At 46.2% G+C, this 26,407-nt stretch overlaps 1 long non-coding RNA gene across 1 annotated transcript; it reads left to right on the top strand.

Annotated features, from left to right (window-relative positions):
• The first annotated feature begins 1,239 nt into the window (after window positions 1–1,239).
• LOC131481548 (uncharacterized) lies at window positions 1,240–24,579 on the top strand. The gene is made up of 3 exons (XR_009246378.1): window positions 1,240–1,407; window positions 20,524–20,604; window positions 24,411–24,579. It is a non-coding gene; the product is annotated as an uncharacterized LOC131481548 (long non-coding RNA).
• Window positions 24,580–26,407: the final 1,828 nt, after the last annotated feature.

Here is a 26,407-nt window from a genome sequence, read left to right on the forward strand (position 1 = left end):
TGGTGATGTGGGAACCATCTTAGCTTGTTTGAGGATGCTGTCCCATCAGGGCACAGGGACAGAATCTCTAAGTGACACTTTGTTGAAGCAAGTGCTCATCCTTATCCAGCCCAATGTGGCTCCCCAGGGCAGGAGTCCTCTTCTCTCAGGAGACAACCGGAGTGGTAGAGTAGCCCTGGGTGGACAGTCTTCACTGGCTCACGCACGTGCACACAGACTCACACACGTATATGTTTAATAAGTGCCTGTAGCATTTATTGACCTAAAGCAACACCCTTCTTTCCAAGCATTTTTTTAAGATTTATTTTTATTGAAAAGTCATATTTATAGAAAGTGGGGGAGACAGAGAAAAAGATCATACCTATCAAATGTCTACACTCTTAAATGAGAATGTATACTTCTGTAACGTGTGCTTAGGCTATTATATATTGTGTTTCAGTAAACAGATAGCTTTCAAAGGCTGGATTTATGAGAGTGTGAGGGTTAGGTGGAGAACTGATTGGTTGTCTTCCTGAATTCTTGGTTGGCAGGTGTGATGATCTCCACTCTTCTAGAAAGGAAAGGAAACCAGAACAAGACATCAGTTAGCAGAGCAGTAGAGTGGGTAGATTCTTCGCACAGACAGAAAATGAATTTAAGGCTTTAGCCATTGCTTTTGTAAAGTGTAATATAATCAGACGAGCACCCAGAGGAGACTGTGAAGCTGAGTTTTTCATTTGCAAATGCTTCCACAATGAAAACAGAATTTGAGTTGAATGATGTCAGGGTTACTCACTGAACTTGGCTCACTCGACCTGGGCTGTGCGTGGGCATACTTAACACCAGTGTCCCTCATTTACTTTTCTTTTCATTAACAATAGTTGGTGCCTGTGCCACTGGGATGGTGCTTAGAATACTATGAATGGGTATTTTTACTCTTTTTTTAAAGCAAGTATGTTCATTTGTTCATAGTGAATTACATTCATGACTTACGATTCTGCTTTAAGTTCCTTTATAATTTTCGAAAAGAACTCTTGATTTAGAATGCAGTAAATATGTCTAGTATTCCAGCTGCAGAAATTGAGCGTTAGGTGCTTACAAATGTTTACTTTTTTTTTCTCATGCTTAATGCAGTTGTTTCGGTGTTATGGTGAATAAAAATCCCAGTCCAACGCAGACGGTCTTTATTTTTGTTTTTTGGAGTTTTTGGGGGTGGGGTGCTTATGACTCAAAAGAATGTATTTGCTGTATCCGCAGCTGGCTTTAGAAGAAGTTTCCGGCTAAGTAGAAAAGATAAGAAAACAAATCAATCCATGTATGAATGCAAGAAGAGTGACCAGTATGATACAGCTGACGTACCCACCTACGAGGAGGTGATGCCATATCGGCGACAGACACACGAAAAGTACAGGCTGGTCGTCTTGGTTGGTGAGTGTTGGCGCTTGCGAGTCCTTCTGAGGAAACCAGGGAAGGAGTCAGCAGTGGCTTCCAGGTGCAGTGTGCTTGGAGCTGGCGAGAAGAGGGCCCACATCTGGAAGGCCGCTGTCCGCCTTGTGTATGATGCCATCTTCTGCTCTGCTGTGTGCCTGTCATGCAGAGCCTTCCAAGCCACCCAGGAGGCACAGATGCTGGTGGTGTGTTCTTGGAAGCTGTGTGGAGAGGGGACGGCCAGATCTGTGGTTCTCATGCCCCTCAGTGAAGTATGTTATAGATGAGCTTTCCCGAACATGGTCCTGTGCACTCGCTTCCAGGCAGCGGCATGGGCAGGGTGAACCGACCTAAGCCAGAAACCCAAAACATCCAAAATCTAGAACTCTAGGACTCTGCTGGGACACAGATGGGAAATTCTACCCGACCCCTGTAGCAGGGTACATTCAGCAAAACCTCCTTGGAAATGCTGTTTTATGTTCCCTCCAGGCTGTGTATAAATGCATATGGGGAAAATAAATGAAGTCCGTGCTGGGATGTGGTCTCCTTCTCAAGGCATCTGATTATATACATACAAAGCATTAAGGAAACCGAGGTCCTAAGTGTCTCTGGCCCTAAGCAGCCTAGACAAGAGAGACTGCACCTGTCCCAGCTCCCGGTGGCATCCAGGCCATCAGCACAGTGAACTGTCAGGGTTGAAGTCTAAGTTATTGGAGGCTAGGGAGTCACTTTATGGAAGCAGATGTAAGTAGGGCTAGGCACTATCCAACTGGGTAGTGCAGTGTGTCCCCATTAGCAGCCTGAGCTTGGCTCCAGCTTCCTGCTGATGCAGACCTCAGGAGGCCATGGTGATTGACAGCTCAGGCAATTGGGTTTCTGCCATCTGTCTGCATGGGAGACCTGGCTTCTTCTCAAGATGAAGGTGGCTGCAGGTGTTTGTGGAGTGCTGCAGCAGAGAGGGAAGCCAGACTGCTTCTTCTCTCTGTCTCTCAGACAAACATATAGAGGGTGGCAGTTGATTGAACATGTGTTAACGTCCCAGCAGCTTCTGCCTGGTCCCGCCTTTACACAGGTGGGCAAGACAGGCTTCCTTGTGACTCCATCCTACCCCTGGTGCTCCTATAAAGGTATGGGAAGATTGGAATTCCCAGGATCAAGGCTAGTGCTTGGACATGAAGGCCCATGGTGTCTCTGGTCCCACTCTTGCTTTGACAGGGTAAGGAAGGTCCGGCCTAAGGGCTGTAAAAGGCCCCCCAAATCCATGCCTCATCTGTCACCAGTGCCCATTTTGGCTGCAACTCCTCTTGCCTGTTGTGTCTTCTCACCCGTGATGGGAGAGACAGAGCTAAAGTAGTAGAGGCAGCGTACCTGGCTGTTTTCCCTTCCACCAAGCTGGCTGTGTTGCTAATCATGAATCATGACTATGACTGGGCTGTTAGCAGGGTATCTAAGGAAGGGGATGGAGGGACAGTCTTTGGTTTCTTCTTTCCTTTCCCAAGGATGAGGCTGACCATGTCTGAGCAGTGACTGAGGGAAGGAGTGAAAGAAGCAATGACAGATAGTTCCCGGGGTGGGCATTGTGGTGCAGCCTGGGATGCCCTCCTCTCGCATGGGAGTGCCTGGGGTCAGGTCCCACCTCTGCCTACAACACAGCTTTCTGCTCGTTTGCATCTGGGACACCTGGACCAAGTGTTATGCTGCTGCCAGTCATGTGGGAGACCTTGAGAGAGGTCCTGGCAGTCCCAGCTGCTGCAAATGGAATAAACTAATGTCTAGGTTTCTCTCCTTGTCTGTCACCTCTGTCACTCTGCCTTTCAAATAAATAATTTAAAAAAAATACAAAAACAGAAAACAGAAAAACATTCTGCAGAAAGTGTGTCCAGGTTGGTGCTGCCTCGTGCATCTTGAGCATGACCCTGGAGCTGTAGATGGGCCTGATTGCTAAGATGCTGTGCCCAGTTTTAAGATCAAGCTCTGCGCCATGAGGGAATTTGGGAACTGGGTTAAAATTCCTAGCTCCGCCCAGCTGCTAATATCTTGTGGCAGGGTGAGTTTTGGAGGGGTTCGGGCCTTGGATTTGGGGGCAAGTGCCGCTCCTCACAGTGTGGCAGCTGTGGGGGTTGCCCCTGCTGGGTCGGACCCAATGCTGGGGGCTCACACCAAAGACACTGCCGCAAGGCAGTGAACGAGTCCTCGGCCTCCCCCTGGGAGGCCAGTGCACCATGTGGTTCCAGGCTCTGCCTGCTGGCCGCCCTGCCAGGGAGTTCTGGGGTATTGGTTGTCTGAATTGCTGCTTAGGTAGCTACTTGAGTCAAGGACACTAAGTCACACTGTCTAAGGCAGAAGCCAGGACAAGTGAGGGACTGAGACAAGCTGAGTCAGAGCAACCACTGGCAGGTACATGATCTACGGCTAGGAACAGGCCCAGTTGGGGAGGTAAGGGGACACCTTAACTGGGTTGAGGGTCCCACCAAGGGGAGCATGTGGTGGAATGGGGGCTGCATTCTATCTAGGAAACAGTTGCAATCTCCTGAGGCACTAGTGTGGACTGGGATTGGATCCACCAGGCCAGGCCAGACGCCAACACCATCTGGTGTCCTGGAAAACCAGGGTGGATGTGGGACTGACTAGGCTGGGTCTCAACCCCATACTGAGCCATGTGTGAGCTGTACGTGGGTATGGACGAGCCATGGCCGGGCTGAAACATCCAACAACAAGAACCAGAATGGGGTGAAAGCCAGCCAGGAAAAACCACTGTTCCTGCTAGGACATGAGGTGAACTGAATAGGGCTGGCTCAAGGACCCCCTGGTATGCGCAAAATCTGGCACTGGGAGAGGTTCTGATGGAGGAGCCTGGGCAACTCCTCTGGCAGGACACAGTCCCTGCGGTAAGCGCAAGAAGCATGATAGGAAACAGCCCAGAATAGGCCATGGACAATTTCCCACTGGCATACATTTGGCATGGGTCAGGGGCAGACCAGGCTGAATCAGTTCATGTCATACACTGGTAAATCTGAACACCAGAACAGAGTGTGGATCAGGCCGGGACTGGTCGCGACAAAACCAGTGCACACTATGGAACGCTAGGGTGAGGTTGCCTGTACTGGATTTCACTGCAGCACCCAACCATCACACGCCAGATCCAGGAAGGGAGGGGCAGAGCTGGTGGGAGGGGGAATAAGGGGCTGGTCCCCTCGCCAGACAGCTACTACCACTGGAGAGCTTGGGCTGGGATGGGGACAGACCAGACTAAGCAAGGCTGAAACACCTGTGCGCTGCACGTGGACTAGATCAGGGAAAAGCCAGGCTAGGCGGATGATTCCTGCTGGTGCAAGCATAAATTAGAGTGGGTGAGGGATGTTTGGGCTTAACCGCAGCATCAACTAGCAGAAGCTGGCACTGGGGACTAATTCTGTCAAGTCAAATCACAGAACCACCCGAAGAGTGCATAAACCGGGACTGAGAGAGACCTGGGAGGGAAATAGTGGGTTCCCCCCTCTTGGGTCACTAGTCCCGCGGGAGGGCATGAAAACTTAGACGGGAGCTGGGGTGGCTAGACAGAGAGGCACTCAACAACATCCGTGAGGGCTGGAGAGTTGAGCTGGTTAGATGGAACTAAGCTTTAATACCCACTGACAAGTACAAGAGCCAAATAGGATGTGGGACAGACTGGACTAGTCTGCTATACATACTGGCAAAGCAGGGTAGGGGGTGGGCCTGGTGGGGGTTATTGTGGGTCGCCCCGACTAGGATGCAGCTCTCACTGGTTGATGCAAGGGCCGAGTGTGTGCTGGGCAGAGCCAGGCTGGACTGCAACACCCATTGGTTCCAGTGCAACTCGGGACTGAAAACAGAACCAACCCAGCAATTGAAACTACCAGCTGATCATGGTGACGGATTGTGCCGGGCCCTGTGCTTGCTAGAGCATACAAGAATCTGGTCTGGGAACACCTCAAAGTTTCTTCGGCGATCTTCCGAATCGAACTGCTGGATTCAGAACTCTAGCCAAAAAAAGACAGAGGACAGAGCAAGTCAATCAACCACCTCAGCTATATGTTGGCAGCAAAATACTGGGCAAATGAAGACTCTTATGATGGACTGTGTCAATCAGTGGACGATCTCATCGAGTGAAACTGGCAGCGATTTATAACTGGAGAACTATTAAAACAATTCGAGCAAGGATCTCAGAGCATGCCCCACATCCAGGACTTGGGGTGGGTGGGAAACTGGGTGGGGCTTATCCCTCAATATCCCCCTTTACCTCAGATACATGATGGAAACAATATGGACATGGACATAATAGTATTACCCACTTCCCTATGCTCCCTGAACCTTTTTTTTTTTTTTTTGCTGTAATGAATGATGTAAAGATTGTCAACAAAAATACAATAAAAACATAAAAAAAAAATGAGGAATAGCAGAGTGGGTCCATCTGGCCAGTGTGCAGATGACAGCCAGTAGAGTGGGTATACCCCCATTGGCATAATTTGTTTCTAACATGCTTATTCCATTATGTATTCATGTGACTAGAGCCATGGAAAAGCCAGGGACTCTGTGGCTTAACCTGCTGGACCCCAAGGCCAGACCTAAAACATTCTAGATTTTGCTTGTTGAAGCCTAAACTGAGAGTGGAAATAAAGGCTGTGATTTTCAGCTGGAAAAAAAAAAAAAAAAGATCCAGCTCTGACTCGGGACTCCAGCCTCCTTCTCATTCCCAGCCTGGAGGCAGCAGATGATGGCTCAGGCCATTGGCTCCCTGCCACCCTCTGGCTGTAGACTTCAGCTTCCACTCAGGCCTGGCTGCCCTCCAGTGTCTGTGTCACTGCCTAGCTAATGAGAATGGTGTCTCATCTTGGAGTTAGGGTGCCATCTACAGGTGCCCATTGGCTCTCCCTGCAATTCCCTAAAGGTACCTGGGAGGGAGGACAAGGATGCCCAGGTAGAAGAGGGCAGTACCCCAGGCTGTCGTGGAGAGCTGGTCCCTGAGAGGAGGACTCTGTGTGAGATAGGGCCTGAGATTCCCATCCCAGAATGGGCTGGGTCCTCTAACTGTGTTTTCCAGGACCGCATACATCCTCTGGCACTAGTAAGTAGCAAATGTCTTCAGCTTTGAAAGCATTTGGGAAGCCCCTGAGGCTCTGATTTTTTTTTTTAGCAGCATTTTCCCCGTTTTTAAAGATTTCTTTTTATTGGAAAGTCAGATTTACAGAGAGAAGGAGAGACAGAAACATTTTCCATCTGCTGATTCACTCCCCAAGTGGCTGCAATGGCCACAGCTGAGCCGATCCGAAGCCAGGAGCGAGGAGCCTCTTCGGATCTCTCACACAGGTGCAGCGGCCCAAGGTTTTGGGCCATCCTTGACTGCTTTCGCAGGCCACAAGCAGGGGGTTGGGTGGGAAGTGGAGCTGCCGGGATTAGAATCAGTGCCTATGTGGGATCCTGGCACATGCAAGATGAGGACCTTAGCCATCCGGCTATCACGCCAGGCCCCATTTTCCTCATTAAAAAAAATTGTTTTTATTAGAATGACATTTTTGACAGAGAGCAGGAGAGTAAGAAAGATCTTCCATCAACAGTTCACTCCCTAAATGGCTTCAATGCCCAAAGCTGAGCTGATCTGAAGCCAGGATCCAGGAGCTTCATCAGGTCTCTCACATGAATGCCGAGACCCAAGGGCTTGGACCGTCCTCTACTGCTTTTCCAGGCTTTAAGCAGAGAGCTTAGTGTGAAGTGGAGCAGCCAGGACAGAACCCAACCCCCTTTGGGGATGCTGGTGCCACAGCATGAAGGATTAGTTTGTTGTACTGCCACAACAGCCCCAAGTTTTCCCTGTTTTTCAAATTTGATCATGTCTATTAATTTAGCTTCAAGATCCCTAACTGCTCTTTTATTGTTAGGCTGTTTAGCCAGTCCCCTGAGTTAATTTTTTCCCTTTATAGTTTTTGTTGTTGATTATGAAGATATCCCCTCATTCCTTTTATCGTGATTTCTGTTAGGAGGGTTAGGTTTTTGAGTTTCCCCAGGTGTTTCTTGTGGAGGCCAGCTGTTGAAGCAGCCAGCTGTGGGAGAGGCTCTGTGTTTGGGATTTGTCCACCACACTTATTTTGGTGCTGTTGATTGTGTTTCTCCTAATGACCCCATCACTTCTGTCTTGTTATTTATAGACCGCCTACATTTGCTGCCTGTTCTGAATACCCTGAACATTCTGTTATACAGTTTCGGGGAGTCGTTATGGTTTCCTGGAAAAAATAAGCTAACCTGCCAGGTAGATCTAGATCTGGGGGCATGGAAGCTGTGCACCCCAATTTGATTTCCCATTGTTGGTCTGCCTTCCCCACGTTTTCCAACAATGTAAGAGTTGAATCAGAGACTGATGCAGTACTTTGTTTTGTCATGTCTTAAATATTTTTTCTTATTTGGAAGCCAGAGTTTGGGAGAGAGCGTGTTCCACCCTCTGCTTCACTGCACAAATGGTCTGAATGGCTGGAACTGAACCAGCCTGAAGCTGGGAGCTTCGTCTGGGTTTCCCACGTGGGTGCAGGGGCCCAACCACTGTGGCCATCTTCCTCTACTTTCCCAGGTACATTATCAGGGAGCAGGGGTGGAAGTGGCACAGCTGAGACTTAAGCCCACACCTTTATAGGATGTCAGCACCATAAACACAGCCTTGCCTACTATTTGACAGTGCCAACACCTGATGCCAACATTTAAATCACAGTTCACAGACCTTCCAGTGCTGCTGTGAGCTCTTCGCACTCACACACCCCTGCTTAGAACTGAATCCCAGGCCTTCATGGAGATTGAGCTGTTCTGACCACTGCTGCCCTGTGCAGCCTTGGCATGAGCCCCACCCCTGGGGGAATACCAGAATGAGGGTGTAAGCCACACGGGAAACTGCATTGCCCTGGGTCCCCTCTTGGAGCTCCCAGCTGTGCTCTGGCTGCTGCACTTGCTTTTCAGAGTGCCGACTATTGCTCTGTGGTGTGTTGCTGGGTGGAACTGGACCTCAGCACAGTTAAATCTTCTCTCTCTCAGATACAGCATGGCATCATGACGGAGTCTCAAAAGGTCATAGGGACACACAGGACTGTCGGGCATCATCCTGGTTACCTTTACAGATCAACTCATGCCCCGCAATGCTCCACAGTCAGCCAGAATTCTAGAGCAGTCTGGCACATGTGGGCTCTCTGCACAGGTGGCTGTTGGCAGTGAGAGCTGGTGACTTCCAGGAGGTTATGCTCTTTTCAAAACTGTCCTTCAACAGGGTTCATCATAGCCTGCTTTCCTATGCTTGTCTTGTCTCTCCGTGGAGTGAGCAAGACGAAGCAGGAATTAAGTCCCGGCCCCTGGGGCAGGCTGGATGGTGCTGAGTCCTGCTGTCAGCCCTAGGAGTCCCATGACTCTTGGGGCACTCTCAGACTCCCCAAGCTGTTGTTCCTGTGTCTGCTCCTCCTGCTCCTCCTCTTCCTCCTCCTGCTCCTCCTCCTCCTGCTTCTCCTGCTCCTCCTCCTGCTTCTCCTGCTTCTCCTCCTCCTGTTCCTCCTCCTGCTCCTCCTGCTCCTTCTACTTCCCCCTCACCTGCAGGCAGTAAACCCTGAGAACATCCACTCACAAAGGAGTCTTGAGGGAGAAGCAAAAAGAAAAAAAAAGCCTTCACAGAGGCCTAGGCCAACTGCTGACGCTTCATCAGATGTTATAAGAAACCATGCTTCCCTGAGGAACTAGATTGGACTATAAGATGTTGGACTTTATGTTTAGTTTATGCTTGCAAAGAGGGAATCTCAATTGTACTTGATCAGTGGATATGCAACAAGGTGGAATATTCCACATGGGGGGAGGGCGAGGTGGGGTGATTCCCAGTTCCAACGAAACTGTATCACATAATACAATGTAATTAGTGAATAAAAAAAATAAAATTTAAAAAAAGCCATGCTTCCATATTCGTCGAAAAATACTCTTCACATACACGTGAAATGACCAGAAATTGTCCATCTCCTCTTTATCTTTTATCTGTATTCTTCCCAAGCCACATTTTAGCCACTGAAACAGCTCAGTGGAAGTTTCCACTCATTTCTCTTCTACATTTTAAAGCATTTTCTAAAATGTATGTTAAAACCAAACACCAGGCACTCAGCACCTTTTGCTACATGGCAGATTTTATCTTTAGCGTGACATAATGTTTGGAGTTGGGAAAGGGGAGGAGTAGGGAGAAATCTTTGGTGTTCAAAAGCTCCAAAAACATTTCTTCTGAGAGAGCAGGAATTCATCTTGTGGCTCTTCAGACAATTGGTGACTCGTTCTGTCTGGTTATGAGGCCTAAGAGGAAGCCACTAATAAATCTTTCTGGCTATTACACATCTCAAGCACAGGCAGTAGGTGGTGGTGTGCTGTTCCTCGAGCTGAATCTTCCCTCTGCCCAAAGACTATTGTAGATGTACTTGGGATGAATAGGCATTCATTAGACTCTCCTCATTCTTCCAGGAAGCTGCAGCGTATCACAGAGTGCCCCGGAAAGCAGGGAGGAAGGCAGACACTTAGAACCAAATGTGCATCCTTTTTTAGTTTATTTTAATGATGTGAATTCATTTGAAAGGCAGAGTTACAGAAAGAAAGAAACTCTTTTGTCATTCACACCATAAGTGAACATATGGCCAGGACTGGGCAAGCTGAAGCCAGGAGCCAGAAAGTTCATTTGGGTCTGCCATGTCCCTTTCCAGGTGCATTAGCAGGGAGCTGGAGTAGAACCAGAAAAGTGGGATGTGACGTTGCAGGTGGTGGTTTGACCTGCCATGTGACAGTGTTAGCCATAAATGTGGATGTTTAGTGATACTTTTCCCTTTTATGGGCTGACATAAAACTTCAACTGTTGGCTTGTGGGAGTCGGTCTCCCCTGCAAGTCATCACAGGTATGTGAGTACGTGGTGTGTTTCCATGTGGAGAAGAGGCAGAAGTGCAGTGGGCTTTTTGTGCCCCAGATCACTCTCCAGTATTTACACTGGACCTGATTTCTGAGCACGAATCTGGTTCTGCTCCTTTAGCTGTTGGGTGCTGTTGGAGCACATGCTTGCTAATGCTGTACTTGGTCGCATGGGAGAAGGCAGACGCACAGAGGTGAGCACAGATGATGCAACCATAGGCATAAACTGGCCAAAGGGGACAGGACCTGGGGAAGAGGAAGAGTGGAGTGGGCTCAAGAGAGCCAATGGTTTTGGGTGAAGTCACTGTAGATGTGGAGGCCGGGCATGGTGGTGGCTTTTTTGAAGGGCTATATTCTAAGCCAGGTCTGCCAGAAGGATGCTGCCGAGGTCCTGTGCTCCTTAGCCAAGGAGAGCTGGACTCCAGGGCAGATTCCCCTTCCAATCTGATCGCACACTCTGCTTGTAGCTGTGAGACAGAGGTGAGATGGGCATGTAACCAAACAGTGTAATAATGGCCATGGGGGGAAAAATAATCCTGCTTTCAGTAAGCCTCCCACTCCATTTTGGTTTTTCTTTTTGTTTCCTTCTTTTCCACCTTAGCATAACTGATGCTTCATTAGTAAGACTGTTCTCTTATCATGAGAGCAGCCAGGGCCAGCGTTGGCACAGGAAGTGGAACCTGCTCCCTACCACACTGGAGTCCCACATTGGAGCACTGGTTTCAGTACTGACTGCTCTAACTATGGTCTGGCTCCCCGCTACCATTCCTGGAAGGCAAGAGATGAGGCCCACATGCTCAGGTGCTCGTCAACCCCAGAGGAAACCATGTGGAGCTCCAGGCTGCTGGCTTCCACCTGGCTCCACCCTGGCCACTGTGGACACTCGGAGAGTGAACCAGCAGATGGAAAATCTCTTTTTCTCTATCTCTGTTACTCTACTGTTCAAATAAAATGGAATAAATCACCAAAAAGATACACAACAAAGAACAGTTAAGCTTCTGCTGGGACCAGCTGTGAATCAATGAGTTACTATACATTTTGTATAGCTTGGTTGCAAGAGAATGTCATAGTTAGTTTTATAAACGTATTTATCATTCTCAAACCTAAAGCCCCAGCCATCTCCTAATATGATTGTGGGTCCAACTGGCTAACATTTGTGTGAGTGTGTACCCCCTAGGGTCACAAAATAGCTCTTCAATATGATCAGTAGACTTATTATAATGGATGTCTGATCCCAGGCATATGCAGAGAGCTCCCTGGATTCATTGTTTGCAGTAAATCAAATGAATGAGGGATTTTTTGTTTGTTGGTTGGTTTTTTTTTTTTTTTCAGGTATAAGAGACCGTTTGGATGTGCATTGCAGACACCAGGGCTTCTGATAGCTTTTCCTCTGAGTAGTGAAAGTAACTAGTCTGGCCAGTGCCATTAAAAAGGTCTGCAGGGAAATGTGGAAGCATTTTCATGTTAAGCAGAACAGGTACAGTTGAAGGTGGACGCAAGGAAAAGCCACATCCGTGGCAGGAACTGTCCACATCATTTGCATGTGTGCACCAAAAGTACCAACATCAGCTGCAGGGTCTCTGCCACAGAAACGTCTCCCGTGTGCAGCGTGGCATTGGCTATACATCCAAATAAGAACAGCTTTTATCACTAATGCGTTGCAGCTGCTGCCTGCATTTGTAGTGTGATAAACCTGAATGGGCTCTCCAGCTGCCTGCAGCTGTCCTTGTGTGGCGTGTCTTTGTGATCATCCTCTCCTGGGCAAGGCCCCGCCATCCTTATTTAAATAGTGAAATGAAATCTGACCCTCATCACCCTGAACGAAAGCCAGACCTGCCTCTTGTACCAGATGCGTAAAAATGAAAGTTGCCAGAAGCTGGTTCTTTGCACACGTCATGAATGTCATTTAGAAACACACATGCCACATTTCAGGGCTGGCACTGTGGTTTGGCACGGTCAGCTGCCACGTACAATGGAGTGCTGATTTCTACAGCGGAGTGCTGATTTGAGTCCCAGCTGCTTAGCTTCTGCGCCAACTCCCTGCCGATGCACCTGGGAAAGCAGCAAATGAAAGCCCAAGTAACTGGCTACAGTAACTGGCTCCTGATTCTTTCCTGGGCCGCTTTCCAACCATTACAGTCATCTGGAAACTGAACCAGCAGGTAGAAGATTCATTCTTTTTTTTTTGCACCTTTCAATTACACAAGCAAACAGATCTTTAAATATATATACATATACGCACTACCTTCCATTAATTCCACTACAATTGTTTCACAACAGGCATAGTTGTGTTTCTCCTAGACATGTATGCATTATCCCTGCACTAACGTGACTCAGTAGCTGGTTGAAGTGTCAGTTTAGTGTGCAGGAGAGCCGCACCCCTGTGTTTCGTAGGACAGCATCATACTGGTCTTTAAGGCAGTCTCTCCATGCCGCATGCCGCACCCCTGTGTCTGGTGGGAGAGCATCACACTGGTCTTTGCATCCCTGTGTCTGGTGGGAGAGGGTCACACTGGTCTGTAAGGCAATCTGTCCATGTACTTGGTCTGGAACGGCTACTTGGAGCCCTGGCTTTTGTCACTTCAATCTTTTGCCCACCTTTCCTGCACTTTCTGTTTTTCAGTTGTAAATGCCTGTTCCAGATTCAGAAAGTTCGGTCTTCTCTTTACAGAATGAGAGAAGAAAAAAAAAAGGATTCTTTTGGGGCATCCTCTTTCAATTAATTTTGAAAGCACACTGGGCTCATGTTCTAGCTAATCATATTTCTAACTTTCCATGCATAGGCGTTTATTATAAATCACACATGCTTACACATGTTTGTGGCATAGAAAAGAAGATCTGAAACAATGAAAACACTCCAGTTCATGCCATAATATGCATTAGGAAGCAGTGATGTCAACCAGCTGAGAGGTCGCTTGGGGAAAAGATGTCATGCTCCTGTCTGCCTAAATTCTGTGTGAAAATGAGAAGGAAATTTGCGTGTTTATATATTTCCCTGTTAAGATACAAAGAAAATCTTTTTGTGTACTTAGCAGTGACTTTTCAGAAACGTAGAATTCTAAATGGAAACTACTGACATATGGTTTTTTAATTTTTTAATTTTTTTTAAGATTTATTTATTTTATTATAAAGTCAGATATACAGAGAAGAGGAGAGACAGAGAGGAAGATCTTCCGTCCGATGATTCACTCCCCAAGTGACAGCAACAGCCGGTACTGTGCCGATCCAAAGCAGGGAATCTGAAACCTCCTCCGGGTCTCCCACGCAGGTGCAGGGTCCCAAAACTTTGAGCCATCCTAGACTGTTTTCCCAGGTCACAAGCAGGGAGCTGGATGGGAAGTGGAGCTGCCGGGATTAGAACCGGCACCCATATGGGATCCCAGTGCATTCAAGGCGAGCACTTTAGCCACTAGGCCATGCCGCTGGGACCGTAATTTTTTTTTTTAATTATTTATTATTTAACTTCAGTAATTACATTGTATTATGTGACACAGTTACATAGATACTTGGGTTCTCCCCACGCCTCCCCAAACCCTCCCACCATGGTGGATTCCTCCACCTTGTTGCATAACCACAGCTCAAGTTCAGTTGAGATTTCCCCATTGCAAGCGTATACCAAACACAGAGTCCAGTATCTTATTGTCCCGTCAAGTTCAACGGCTTCTTAGGTATACCCTCTCTGGTCTGAAGACAGAGCCAGCAGAGTATCATCCCAGTCAATTGAAAGCTCCAACATACCATCAGCAAAAATTTACATCATTATGGAATTAATTGACATAGTAATGAGTAACCAATATGTTAAAAGTAAATGCGAGTTCCCAGCCACCTTCTGTGACCACCTCACCTATACTTCAATTTTAGTTTATACACAACATATAACATTCAAAACATAACATGTTATACATAACATCATATCATCTTAAATCAAGGCAAACATGTGGTATTTAACCTTTTGGGATTGGCTCATTTCCCTTAGCATTATGGTTTCCAGTTTGGCCCATTTGGCCACAAAGAACTGCATTTTGTTTTTTTTAATAGCTGAGTAGTAGGGACCATAATTTTTAAGTTTATTTTACTTATTTGAGAGTCAGAGATCTCCCATCCGTAAATGCCTGCAATATCCATGCAAAGTCAGCCCCAAACTGGAAACTGGGAAATCAGTGCAGGTCTGCCATGTAGGTGGTAGGGACGCTGCTCCCTGGGCCATCCCCTGCTCCTCACAGGGTGTGCATTAGCAGGGAGTTGGGACTGGGAGTGGAGCCAGACTGAAACCCTGGGGCTCTTGTAGGGTGGGGGGGTGCCCCGTGTGGCCTCAGCCTTTAAACCAAACATCTGCCCACGTTACATTAGTAACACCTTCACTGGGCTGTGTTTCTTTGGCTAAAATGAATGAACCTTTGTAAAATCACACACAACATATTTGCCTACTTTCAGTAAAGCATTACTTATTTATACATACAACAACTTAAAATAGCATGCCTTTTTAAATCGTTTTAATTAACCAATTGACAAGTTTTTCCAAAAAGCATCAACTCATGGAGTTACTAATGCACATGGGTTCTTCCTTTCTAATGCAGGTTTGTAAAGTCTTCTTACAGGTTTTGTTTTGTTTTCTTTTCTTTTTAAAGATTTATTTATGGATTTGAAAGACAGAGTTAGAGGAGGGGTGAGAGATCTTCTGTTGGCTGTGCCTGAGTGGGGGGGGCAAGGATGAGGGAGGTGCCCTGCCAACACCAAGGCACCGCCTGGTTCACAGTCCTCACCCACAGTCACCGCTGAGTACCATCACAATTGAAGAAAATCATGCTGGTGGTCACTTGCTTTTTCCTACTAATTCAAAAACTTTTCTGCAACTTTTCTGCAGAGTGAAGTAAATTATCTTTTTGAAAATGTGGGTAGTTCATGAAAAATTAAAAGAAGGAAGGAGGAAGAGGAGAGGGAGGGGAGAGGAGGAGGGGAGGGGAGAGGAGAGGGGACGGGGAGGAGGGGAAGTGGAGGAAACCCAGGACCTCTGACTTGGCAGAGTAGCCCCCACTCCGGGAAGCCTCCCAGCGGCTCCGCGTTGCTCCCCCCACCCTGAGCCTCCTGAGGAGGCAGACCGGCATCTCCTCCACTTCAGTGTGGTGGTTTGTCCTCTGGTGCCTCTGGGGGAGAGGGAGATTTTCTGCTGCTGTGCTTGGGTTGATTTTATTTAAGATTTATGTTTTTTAAACTGTATATATATATATATTGTTTTCCACGATAGTTTTGTAAGGATAAAGATTCAACCCTTCCCTTCCGTGTCTGCTTTCCCGTTCTCCCCTCCTGCCATTTTCCCCCATATGACCACAGTAATAGAGTTCCTTAGTGCAAGTTGCAAGTTTAACTTTCTGGTATTTAAATGACATGATAAGTACAGGCAAAGGTAAAAAACCTAGGTTGATTATGTAGAGGTATATTTATAAGTCTCGTTGGGAGCCTTGCTTTGATTCAGAAGTAGTGACATACACAGCATAGTACCTTTCTTTTGAGTATGCTAGTTTCCCTTGAATGTACATGGATGCGTGTGTGTGTGTAGTGAAGAAGTATATGTGTGTGTGTAACATATATGTGTGTATGTATGTATAATGTATATGTGTGTATACATACATATATATATACATACTTTTCATATTGGCTGTCCTACATCAGAGAGAACATGATATTTATACTTTGGGATTGGTTTAATTCACTAAGCATAATTCTTTCCAGTTGGGACCATTTTGTTGCAAACAACAAGATCTCATTCCTCTTTCTGGCTGATGTACCCACCATTTCTTATCCAATCCTGTATTGTAGGCCCCTGGGTTGATTCCATGTCTTTACTGTTGTGACTTGTGTTGCTATAAAAACAGGATTACAAGTAAGTTTCTCAAAGGCAGATTTCACTTCCTCTAGATACATTCCCAGGAGTGGGATGGCTTGGTCAAATGGTAGATCAATTCTCTGTTGTCTAAGATCTCTCTATACTGACTTTCAGAGTGGCTATACTGGTTTACATTGCCTTTAGCAGCAAGTTAGGTAGCCTTTTCTACCACATCCTTGCCAACATGCTGGCTGATTTCTGTATGTAGGCCATCCTCTCTGGTAGAACCTCAATGTACTTTTTATTTATGTTTCCCTAATCGCTAGGGAACCTAAGCATTTTTTTTTCATGTGTCTATTAACCTTTTGAATTTCATTTTTTGAGAACTATCTCTTCGTGTCCTTTGTCCATCTCTTAAGAGGGTTGGAGTGTGTGTGTGTGTGTGGTATGTGTGTCATTGCTGAGTTTCTGTAGCTCTTCATAGATATTTGATCTCAGTTCCCTATCTGCTGTGTGCAAAGACTTTCTCCCATTCTGTTGGTTCCCGCCTTACTTTATTAACTGTTTCCTTTGCCTTCCAGAAGCTTCTTAGTTTAATGTAGTCCCATTTGTTTATTTTGGCTTTAACTGCCTGTGCTTTTCGTGTCTTTTCTAGGAAGTCTTTGCCTACAACTATTTATGTTAGTTATTTTAAAGGCAGAGTTATCGGGGGTTGGAGGAGGGAGAAGAAGACAGAAGAGATCTCCTGTCTGTTGGTTCACTCTCTAAATGGCTGCAACAGCCAGGGACAGGCCAGGACAAAGCCAGGAGCCAGGAGATTTCTCCAGGTCCCCAACGTGGGTGCAGGGACCCAGGTACTTGGGTCAATATCCATTGCTTTCCCAGTCACATTAGCAGGGAGCTGGATGAGAAGTGGAGCAGCCAGGACTCCAACATGTCCCCAAATGAGATGCCAGTGTTGTGGGTGGCAGTTTCACCTGGTGTGCCACAGTGCCAGGCCCCATTTTCTGTTTATGTTAAAAAGCAAGTTCTGAAAACTACTTATACATTTTTTGTGCCTCTAGAGTGCAAGCCCTCCGTGGTACCTGACACCTCAAAGCCAGCTGGTAAACGGTATCCTCTTCATCTCCCCTTCGAGAGCACGGCTTTCCTGCAATCTCAAATGTCCTTTCAGCACAACCTGGCCCCATGTGCATTCTAGGCCATGGCCATTCTTGTCAGAATTCAGGGAACTAGACTTTCCTCCCTTAAACCCCCTGTTTGTACAGTGGACTCAGTTCCTTCCCTATCTATTCCTTGTGAGAAAATGCACAAAATGCAAGTGTGAGCTCCGCCAACTTCCATTGGTGACCTTGAGCGTGGCACCTACCCACCCTGTCCAGGCATCGCAGATGCCTTGCCTCACTGTCCTTTGGATCATACAATGAGTTTGACTTTTACAACAGCACAATTTACTACATTCCTTTTTCTTTTTTTTTAAGATTTATTTATTTTTAGTAGGAAGGCAGATTTACAGATAAAAGGAGAGACAGAAAAATCTTCCGTCCTAGTTCTGGACGTGCTGAGTCAGGGCATGGGAGTAGTATGTTTAGAGTACCGAGTGACAGTGCTCAGACCATGTGTGTGGAGTCTTGCCGTGTTCCCTCCATTGCAGTTACAGCTGTTTCCTGACCGTGTCCACAGAGGTCTGCTACATGGTCTGCATCTGAGCACAGGCCTTGTTCCAACTCGCCTCAGTTTCTCTCTGCTGCTTCGCTATCCTTTCTTGCACCAAATAGGCCCCTGCTCTTACAAATACAAATGTATTTCTATTAAGCAGGTGCAGACGTCTGATTTCATTTGAACTTCTGCTGTAGCTGTGCCAAGCATTTCCAATTAGAATCCATAATTGTATTATGAATTACTTTTTTGTCTTTCCTCTGGTGCATTTTGGCTAATATATTTGTTTGGTGGCCGGAAGCACTATGTGTTAGCAAACTCCAATAGCTGTGAATTCCATCTCAGGAAATAAAGGGAATATTATGGAGCATTCATTCTAAAGGAGAGGGCTGAGAGGCGTTGGCTTAGAGAGCCAGGGAAAGCTGCCAAGACATTGGTACCTGACCTGGGGAGAGGTGGGTGGGGGCAGGTGAGAGTGGAAGGCAATCTCCTTAGCAGCAGGTGGTTAGCACAGGGCAAGTGCCCGGTTCCTGCCCATTCTTGTGCACTCTGACTCTTCTCAGTGCAGCATTCCCACCCTCTGCTTTTACGTCTGCCGGACCTGCGTCTTCATTCTCAGAGAGAACCATAGTGTTTCCAGAGATTGCTCTGACTCACTCTTGGTGGAAGAAGAGGGCCTGGATTCCATGCTAAGCCCATCCCTGAGTCTCCGTCCATTTGCTCAAGAAAGGGAGCATCCTGCTTTCAGGATTAGAAAGGAATGTCCTCAAGCTCAGGCACCTGGGTGACCCTCTGGCCAGAGGAGGGAGCAAGGATGACACCAGACGGGAGCACAGTTCAGGGCCTCTTGGTCTGAGGCTTCCTTCCTGGCCACCGCACCCCTCCATCTTTTAAGAGATCCCATGGTAAGAAGCTTGCAGGTGGAAAGGGAGTGCTAGCCACTGGCGACTTATGCCTTTCAAACTTTTCAATTCAAGTTTATCTTTGAAAGATGCTTTCTCTTGTTGGTTTCTTTGGCCCATTTTGTGGTCCTAGTCTCCTAACCAAGTTCATTGGACACCATGTGTCGCCCACAGTGCTGACTCGACACTTTCTATACAAGCTGCCAAAGCAAAGCTCAGTGTAGCCAGGGTCCTTGGCATTTAATATGCACAATTGAAATTTCATCCAGGGCCCAGCATGGTGGTCTACCAGCTAAAGTCCCCGCCTTGAACGCACTAGGATCCCGTATTGACACTGGTTCTAATCCCGGCAATTCCACATCGCATCCAACTCCCTGCTTGTGGCCTGGGAAAGCAGTGGAGGATGGTCCAATGCCTTTGGACCCTGCACCCTCGTGAAAGACCCAGAGGAAATTCCTGACTCCTGGCTTCAGATCAGCACAGCAGCGGCCGTAGCAGTCACTTGGGGAGAGAATCTTCAGATGGAAGATCTTCCTCTCTGTCTCTCCTATTCTCTGTATATCTGACTTTGCAATAAAAATAAAATCAACTTTTTTAAAAAATTGCATTCAAAATAAAGTGAGGATCAAAGGTATTCTTTTACTAAAATTTTAAAAATTTAAAACTTAGGTTTTTTGTTTTTTTTTTTTTTCTGTTTAGGCTGTACCAGCCAGGTTTTTGCTTGCTTGTTGTTTTAAAATTTATTTATTTGTATTGAAAAGGCAAATCAGATTTGCAGAGAGAAATATCTTCCATCATCTAGTTCACTCCCCAAATGGCCACAGTGGCCAGAGCTGAGCTGATTCAAAGCCAGTAGCCTGGAGCTTCTTCCAGGTTTCCCGCATGGTTGTAGGGCCCCCAGGCTTTAAGCCATCTTCCACTCCCAGGCCATAAGCAAGAAGCTGGATGGGGGGTGGAGCAGCTGGGACATGAACCAGAGTCTGTGTGGGATCCAGGCACTTGCAAGGTGAGGATTGGCCATTGATCCAGGTTCCAGCCAGTTTTTCTTTAAGGCTGTTGCTGGTATCATTACTTGGTAATAAACTCAGATACTCTTAACTATGTTTTGTTTAAAACAGTAGCCTTTCTTTTCAATTTTCATTCTAATTGTTCATGCTTATGGGCGGGGTGGTGATTCCATGCATGTATACAACATAAAACAATCAGATCTGTTTAGCGTTTCCTTCTCCTTAAACATTTTTCTTTAATTTGGGGAGCTTAGTACTTAAAAATTGTGCAGACTTATAAAGCAAGAATGTTTCCAACTGGGGGGAAATAGGAATCTAAATGTAAAAGTAAACAAAGGACGTGGCAGAGGTAAACATTTGGTGTGGCAGTGAAGACCCCCTTGAGATGCTCATGTCCCGTAGGGGAGTGTCTGGCTGGAGTTCTGGCTGCTCTGGTCCCAGGCAGCATCCTACCCATGTGTACCCACGTGGCAGCAGGTGATGGCTACTGCCCCTGGGTCCCTGCCACCCACAACAGAGGCTCTGATTGAGTTCCAAAAAGGCTCTTGGGTTTTGCCTGGCAATGGCAGGCACTCAGGAAGTGAATCAGTAGACACAAGATGAACTCTGTCTGCCTCACAGATGGTTTAAAAACAACACCACCAGCAAGGGTCCTCACTGTCATGTGCAAGTGGAGATGACGGCTCTACTTGGACGGCAAGGATGGATAGCCATTTGTGGGCAGTCCTACCAGTACAGGTCAGTTGTAGAAATGTGTCTGTGCTGTTCTTCTGTTCCATAACGAATGTCCCTGGTTCTGTCTTTCAGGCCTGGTGGGAGTTGGGCTGAATGAACTGAAACGGAAGCTGCTCATCAGTGACACCCAGCACTACACTGTGACCGTCCCCCGTGAGTTGCGTCCTCCTTAGCCTGCTGCTATCTGACTTGGCTAAGGATGGATGCTGAGTGCTCACAGAGCCTGCGGTGCCCCAGCCCTGGGCAGCATGCCTGAGGAGGGCCCTGCTACACAGAGAGGCGACAGGGCTTGCTGCAGACCACAGAGATGGTGGGCAGCACAACTGCTCTCTCAGTTCCCCGCCTCCCCCATGTGTGGTGTGTCCTAACACACGGATGACTTCAAGTTGTTGTTGATGTATTCTCTTGGTACTAGAAATTGTGCTACCCTGTTTCCTGCAATGCATGCTGGTGTTTTCCAGGGTTTTTCACCAGCCTCAGGATCCGAGAAACTAGACCACTGAGAGCTGAAGGAGACTTCTTGTAGTAGACACATTTTCTCAATGATTTGATGTAGCTTCAGCCGGCAGAGAGTGCTCAGCGGCCCTCTACTTCAAATACGGCCAGCTCCTTTGCAAGACGCACAGTTAAATCTGTTTGCATGAATGTGGTTTCCTTAGGCATTGTTACAGCTGAAATGTGATGCTGGAAACATTTTGATCTCCAGAAATAAATGCCATTTGACTACTTAATAAGTTGATGTTAAGAAAGCTGTCTGGAAGGCTAAATTGAAATGTTGACTTTTATCAAGTCATTTTTGTAGTTTTTTTCTTAAATCATTTGTATATTGCCCTTAGTAATGTTCTCTCATTTGGGAAGAGCTCCACTTTATTTTAAAATTACAGTTTTCTATTATCTCCAGTTATTTTTTATCACTATATTTTTCAAAATTGTTATTTATAATCATGTTCAGCCATAAGTTATACAACTGCTGGTTTCTACCAGTAGAGATGAAAGTCAAGGAAAATGTGGAATTAGACAGTTTCCTTTCCCTCCTTTAATCATTCATGTCTCTTACAAAAACTGTACTTGGCAATTAGAATGTTTTACAAACCAGTTGCTGCAGGTACAGGTGAACTAGTTAGAAGAAGCTTAGGAGATGTAAAAACAGGTTACAAAGCGAAAAAGGAATTTGTTCTTTCCAACTGGGTACTCCTCTGCTTGGGTTGTCTTAGATTCTGTAACTGTCCCACAGAGGTGGCCATAGGGATTACCTGCCCCCGGGCAGAGAAAGGCTTCTTGGGCACCGCAGGGCTCCACAGGCTCAGGGAAGCTCATCTCAGGGTCCTCCTCCTGCCTACACCAGCAGTCCTTGCAAGGGACAGGCCTTCTTTTGGGTCCCTTGATTAGGATTAAAAGCTCACTTCTTTGGAAGATGATGAACATCAAAAAGTTCAAAATGCAGCTGTGACCTGCCAGGATAGCCTTGCTGTTCCTGAAAGACCTGGCCTCAATTTCTCCAGCTACTGAAATGGTACTTGCCTTGTTAGTTATTCTGGAAGGTGGCAAGTTCCAGAAAAAGTGTGGGGTTGGGATTTTCCAAGAAAATCCACAGGGTTAATTCTTTTCCACTCTGATGCAGTTTGTCATGTGTTTGTTTAAGATTAATTACTTTGAAGGACAGAGTGATATGACAGAGGGAAAAAGAGAGGTGGAGGGAAGGGATATTCCAATCTGCTGATTCACTCTCCCAATGCCTTCCGCAGCCAAGGCTGGACCAGCAGGAGCCAGAAACACTGTTTGGGTCTCCCACAGGGGAAGCATGGGCCCCAGTACTTGCATTACCTTCGAGTACTTTCCCAGGCACATCAGCAAGGAGCTAGATCCAAAACAAAGCAACCAGAACCTGGATGTGCATTCTGAAATGAGATTTCAGCATCACAGGCAGTGGCCTAACCTACCATGTACTCCGCTTTTCCATTCTCTTAATTGTGTCTTTTAAAGTCAAGATTTCTTAATTGTAATGGCATTTTCATCCATCCTTTTTGTGTTTGTGGTTGTATCTTTTTATGTTTTCTGTAGAACTCCTTGGCTAGCTCAAGGCCAGGAAAACACTCTCTATTTGCCTTCAGAAGCTGCATAATTTCAGCTTTTACATTTATGTTGTGACCCACTTGAAGATGCTTATTTTCTTATTAGCAGATGAGCCTTGCCCCTTGCCTCAGGGGATACATTCTGAAGATTTACTGTTCATGCAGAGGTGAGAGTGGGTGACCCCTAGAGAGCCTGACTCCATTGGCCATCCATCTGCCCTCTGCTGTGCTCCTGGAGGGCAGCAGTGATCTCTCAGGACTTGGGAATCCAGGTGGAAGCCCAGGCTCTTGGCCTCCCCCCACTGTGGCAGACCTCTGAAAAAAGAGCTAAGAGGTGGAAGATCTAGTTGAGTCTCTCCAAGAAAATTAAAATAAAACAATAAAAAGTGTTTTTTTTTTTAATAGACAAGTTTGTTTGGGTGCCAAAAATATTTGAAGCCCACGCATAGTTGGGTTTTTTTCTTCATCATACCCACTTTTCAGGAATGTTTTGAAGACCCCTGTTGTGACTTGTGAAGTTCTCTCAGAATGTTCTGTAGAATGCTGGCATTTCTCTCAGCAGGTCACCGATGGCTGATGCTGCACCATCAGTTCTGTGTCCGGTACCTCTGCTGTGTTGCTTGGGATCCACCTGGTCAACTCTGAGCCTTGAGGGCATGATTCAAACCTCTGCTCTGGTCTAAGGTTCGCCCTTTCTTCCTTCCTGCATTCCTTGCTTCCATCCTCTACCGCTTCCCAGGCCACAAGCAGCGAGCTGGAATGGGAACTGGAGCAGCCAGGACACAAATAGGATCCTGGTGCATGCAAGGGAAGGATTAGCCAATTGAGCCGTAGTGCCAGACCCAGCTCAGTTCACATCTAACTGTCTCTGGGATGCTGAATGCCATCTGAATCTCCCCGGTATCAGGTAGGGTTGATTCTTTGGTGATGGCAGAAAACATGACAGCACTTCCTTCTGCCACACTGTAACCCACAGGGTCTTCCTCGCCTTCCCTCACAGTTTTTTCACAAAGTAAGTGAGCATTTCTTGGGGAACATAGCTGAAGTTATTCTCAGCAGGCCCTTGTGCCCATGTCCGTATTTGGGGCAGTGCCTTCCCATGCAGCTGGCTGCTCACCACAATCACGCAGTCCACCTGCTTAGAGGTTGACTGTAACAGATACGTTGTGTAGGCCCACACAGCAGGAAAGGGCAGCTGCCAACTATTGTCAATACAGGCACTCCTGAGCTCGTTTTCAGCTGGGTTTCTGTTCTGCTCCAGTCTTCTTCTCTGAGAGATAATCAGCCCAAATGCAGAAAGATTTGCAAATCCACAAGGGTCGAGGAAGATACTGGTAGCAGCTTTGCAAAGGAGGAGTGGACATCACGTGTGCACACGTGTGTCTCTCAGGAGAAAGGGCAGCAGATCTAGAGCTGACCTTCAGCCTGCAGGTTCTGGTCCTGGCTGCCCTGCTTCCAATCCAGCTGCCTGCCTGTGTGTCTGGACAAGCAGCGGAATTGACCTGAATGCTTAACCTCTGCTGCTCACAAAGAAGACCTGGATGGAGTTTCAGGCCCCTGACTTAAGCCTGCCTTAACCGGGGGAACATGGCCATTTGGGGGACTTTCCAAGAATAGACGGGTGTGTCTGTCTTTCTGTCTTCCCCTCTTTTTCTGTAATTCTGCCTTTCAAAATGATAGCCTACACACCCAACAGAATTGTTAATTCATTTTCACATCCTTGTCATTTTAGTACGACTTACAACAACATACTTTATTTTCTTTGTGAATTTGCTTTTTAAAGGTTTAAAGATTAAAAATCCCACTTAAAAAACCAAGTACCTATAATGTTTAGTTTTTCAGTATTTCCCTTATGGATTTTCTAAACTCCTTTCCAATCAACCACAGATACTACAAGAGCAAAAAGAAGCTAGGAGAGTGATGGCGTTGAGTACATTCTCATTTCCAAGCAGTTGTTTGAGAGAAACGTACAGAATAACAAGTACGTGGAATCTTCTAGAACTCTTGAACTTCTTTGTAAATACATGCCTGTCTTCCCACTTTTAGCCAACCATGGGTTCCCCTACATTTGAAATATATTTTCTTTTTTTTTGATAAAATTTTACATTAATTACATTGTGTTGTAATTACATAGAATCTGGGATTCTCCTCCCCACCCTCCCCCCATGGTGGGTTCCTCCACCCCGCTGCATAACCATAGTTCAAGTTTCGTTGAAGTTCCCTCCCTGCAAGAATTTGCCAAGCATAGAGTCCAACATCCCATAGTCCAGACAAGTCCATCTACTTATTGGGAAGACCCTCTCTGGTCTGAGGGCAGAGTCAGCAGAGCATCTTCCCAGTCAAATAAAAGCACTAATATACCATCTGCAACAATTAACATCATTATGGATTGAATTGACATGATATTGAGCAGTCAACATGCTAAAAATAAATGCGATTCCTTAACCACTTTCTGTGACCCCCCATTCACAGTTCAATTTTAGTTTATATATTACAAATGACATAATATCCATAACATAACATGATATGCTTAACATCATATCATATTAAATTAAGGCAAACATGTGGTACCTAACCTTTTGGGATTGGTTCATTTCCCTTAGCATTATGGTTTCCAGTTTGGCCCATTTGGCCACAAAGAACTGCATTTTGTTTTTTTTAATAGCTGAGTAGTATTCCATGGAGTAGATGTACCATAGCTTTCTTACCCAATCCTCTGTTGATGGGCATTTTGGCTGTTTCCATGTTTTTGCAATTACTGATTGTGCTACTATGAACATAGGAGTGCATGTTGGTTTCTCATAAAACAAGTGTTCTGGATATATTCCTAGGAGTGCTATAGCTGGGTCATACGGTATGTCGAGTTTGAGTTGTTTGAATATTCTCCATACTGATGCCATAGAGGCTGTACCAATCTGCAGCCCCACCAGCAGTGGAGTAGGGTTCCTTTTTCCCCACAACCTCGCCAGCAAGTGTTGTTGGTGTTTTTCATGTGGGCCACCCTTACTGGCCTTAGGTGGTATCTCATTGATGTTTTAATTTGGATTTCCCTTATTGCCAAGGAGCTTGAGCATTTTTTCATATGTTTATTTGCCATTTGGGTTTGTTCCTTTGTGAAGTGTTTGCCCATTTCCCGTGCCCATTTCTTGAGTGGCTTCTTTATTTTGGTGTTTTGGCTGTTTTGTAATTCTTTGTATATTCTGGAGATTAGTCCTCTATCACCTATGTCGTGCGCGAAGATCTTCTCCCATTCTGTGGGCTGCTTTTTTACTTTATTGATTGTTTCCTTTGCTGTGCAGAAGCTTCTTAGTTTGATGAGGTCCCAATTGTTTATTTTGGTCTTAATTTCTACTGCTTTTGGCGTCTTTTTTAGGAAGTGAGGGCCTACCCCTAAGTGATGCAGTGTGTTTCCAACATTTTCTTCCAAAAGTTTGAAGGTTTCTGGATGCAGGTTTAGATCTTTTATCCATTTAGATCTGATCTTAGTATATGGTGAGAGATGTGGGTCTATCTTTTTGTTTCTACAGGCTATCAACCAGTTGTCCCAACAGCATTTATTGAACAGACCTTCCCATTTGCCTGGATTATCGTTTGTCCTTTTATCAAAGATTATTTGACTGTATCTGTGTGGGTTCCCTTCTGGTGTTTCTATTCTGCTCCATTGATCTTCCTCTCTATCTTTGTGCCAGTACCAGGCTGTTTTGATAACCACTGCCCTGTAGTATGTCCAGAGGTCCGGGGCTGTGATTCCCCCTGCTAACTTCCTGTTTTTCAGGATGGTTCTAGCTATTCGTGGTTTTTTGTGTTTCCAGATGAACCTTTGGATCATTGTTTCCAGTTCCATGAAGAATGTTTTTGGCAATTTGATTGGAATTGCGTTGAAT

The sequence above is a fragment of the Ochotona princeps genome, chromosome 12, assembly GCF_030435755.1.
Source record: "Ochotona princeps isolate mOchPri1 chromosome 12, mOchPri1.hap1, whole genome shotgun sequence".
NCBI classification, from domain to species: Eukaryota; Metazoa; Chordata; class Mammalia; order Lagomorpha; family Ochotonidae; genus Ochotona; species Ochotona princeps.